Source organism: Rhipicephalus microplus, chromosome 7 (assembly GCF_043290135.1).
Source record: "Rhipicephalus microplus isolate Deutch F79 chromosome 7, USDA_Rmic, whole genome shotgun sequence".
Lineage (NCBI taxonomy): Eukaryota > Metazoa > Arthropoda > Arachnida > Ixodida > Ixodidae > Rhipicephalus > Rhipicephalus microplus.
Window position 1 is genome coordinate 172,798,461 of NC_134706.1, and position 2,436 is coordinate 172,800,896.

Sequence of the window (2,436 nt, forward strand, 5' to 3'; positions counted from 1 at the left end):
CACGATATCGAGGTGTGTTCCGTGTCGTCCTCGGGCGATTCAGATGCGAAAGCGCCGAAGACGCGGGCGTGACCCGTCGTCTGGCGGCTTTGCAGTCTCGGCTCCGTTGCTAGTTCCGGCCGGTCCACCGACAGTGCAGCGGGCTTGGGCAACCCGCACGGCGCGACCGAGTCGATGCAACGAAAAAGAGCGAGCATGAACGTGCTTCTTGCCGCACGGCTCCCACTCGTCTTTCGGGAAGGTTGTGCCGTAGCGAGCTCGAACGCCGTCATCTCGGAGTGCAAAATAAGCGTGTTGGGGCGCCTGAAGGTGGCCTCCGCCGCACACAGACTGCGTCCGGCCCGCCGAAGGCGAGGACGGACGCGCAGTCGAACGATTACCTGGTTGATCCTGCCAGTAATCATATGCTTGTCTCAAAGATTAAGCCATGCATGTCTAAGTACATGCCGAAATAAGGCGAAACCGCGAATGGCTCATTAAATCAGTTATGGTTCCTTAGATCGTTTCTTCCTACTTGGATAACTGTGGCAATTCTAGAGCTAATACATGCAGTGAGCCTGGAGCCCTTTGGGTAACGGGTGCTTTTATTAGACCAAGATCGATCGGGTTACGGCCCGTATTGTGTGGTGACTCTGGATAACTTTGTGCTGATCGCATGGCCACGAGCCGGCGACGTTTCTTTCAAGTGTCTGCCTTATCAACTTTCGATGGTAGGTTACTTGCTTACCATGGTTGTTACGGGTAACGGAGAATCAGGGTTCGATTCCGGAGAGGGAGCCTGAGAAACGGCTACCACATCCAAGGAAGGCAGCAGGCGCGCAAATTACCCACTCCCGGCACGGGGAGGTAGTGACGAAAAATAACAATACGGGACTCTTTTGAGGCCCCGTAATTGAAATGAGTACACTCTAAATCCTTTAACGAGGATCAATTGGAGGGCAAGTCTGGTGCCAGCAGCCGCGGTAATTCCAGCTCCAATAGCGTATACTAAAGCTGCTGCGGTTAAAAAGCTCGTAGTTGGATCTCAGTTCCAGACGAGTAGTGCATCTACCCGATGCGACGGCTCGGACTGAACATCATGCCGGTTCTTTCTTGGTGCACTTCATTGTGTGCCTCGAGATGGCCGGTGCTTTTACTTTGAAAAAATTAGAGTGATCAACGCAGGCGAGTCGCCTGAATAAACTTGCATGGAATAATAGAACAAGACCTCGTTTCTGTTCTGTTGGTTTTTGGAATACGAGGTAATGATTAAGAGGGACGGACGGGGGCATTCGTATTGCGGCGCTAGAGGTGAAATTCTTGGACCGTCGCAAGACGAACTACTGCGAAAGCATTTGCCAAGAATGTTTTCATTGATCAAGAACGAAAGTCAGAGGTTCGAAGGCGATCAGATACCGCCCTAGTTCTGACCATAAACGATGCCAACCAGCGATCCGCCTGAGTTACTCAAATGACTCGGCGGGCAGCTTCCGGGAAACCAAAGTATTTGGGTTCCGGGGGAAGTATGGTTGCAAAGCTGAAACTTAAAGGAATTGACGGAAGGGCACCACCAGGAGTGGAGCCTGCGGCTTAATTTGACTCAACACGGGAAAACTTACCCGGCCCGGACACTGGGAGGATTGACAGATTGAGAGCTCTTTCTTGATTCGGTGGATGGTGGTGCATGGCCGTTCTTAGTTGGTGGAGCGATTTGTCTGGTTAATTCCGATAACGAACGAGACTCTAGCCTATTAAATAGGTGCGGGGTTCCGAGCACCTTACAACCTTCTTAGAGGGATAAGCGGCTCCTAGCCGCACGAAACAGAGCAATAACAGGTCTGTGATGCCCTTAGATGTCCGGGGCCGCACGCGCGCTACACTGAAGGAAGCAGCGTGTCTTTATCCCTGTCTGAAAAGACTGGGTAACCCGTGGAACTTCTTTCGTGATTGGGATAGGGGCTTGCAATTGTTCCCCTTGAACGAGGAATTCCCAGTAAGCGCGAGTCATAAGCTCGCGTTGATTACGTCCCTGCCCTTTGTACACACCGCCCGTCGCTACTACCGATTGAATGATTTAGTGAGGTCTTCGGACCGATGTCCGGCGCGGCCTTTCGGTTGCGCCGGTCTGTTGGAAAGATGACCAAACTTGATCATTTAGAGGAAGTAAAAGTCGTAACAAGGTTTCCGTAGGTGAACCTGCGGAAGGATCATTAACGGATTGTGAAGGGTGAGCGCCTCAGCTGCGTCTGCGCCCGGCACTTTCTGCCGCTGACCCCGTTTGGACGCGGGGTCGGCTTTTCCCCACGGGGCTGCCTGAATGTGGAGCGGCACCCCGTGACAAATTGTTGCGCCCAGCGGACGCCAACACCGCGACCTTGGACGGTCGGCCAGGTGGCGGACGCGGGTACAAACGGCGCAACGCACTCATAGGTCGGCTTTCGACCCGCCACTGCACCG

At 53.4% G+C, this 2,436-nt stretch overlaps 1 non-coding gene across 1 annotated transcript; it reads left to right on the plus strand.

Moving 5' to 3' along the window:
- Positions 1-377: 377 nt before the first annotated feature.
- Positions 378-2,192, plus strand: LOC142767991 (small subunit ribosomal RNA). The gene has a single exon (XR_012885197.1). It is a non-coding gene; the product is annotated as a small subunit ribosomal RNA (ribosomal RNA).
- Positions 2,193-2,436: the final 244 nt, after the last annotated feature.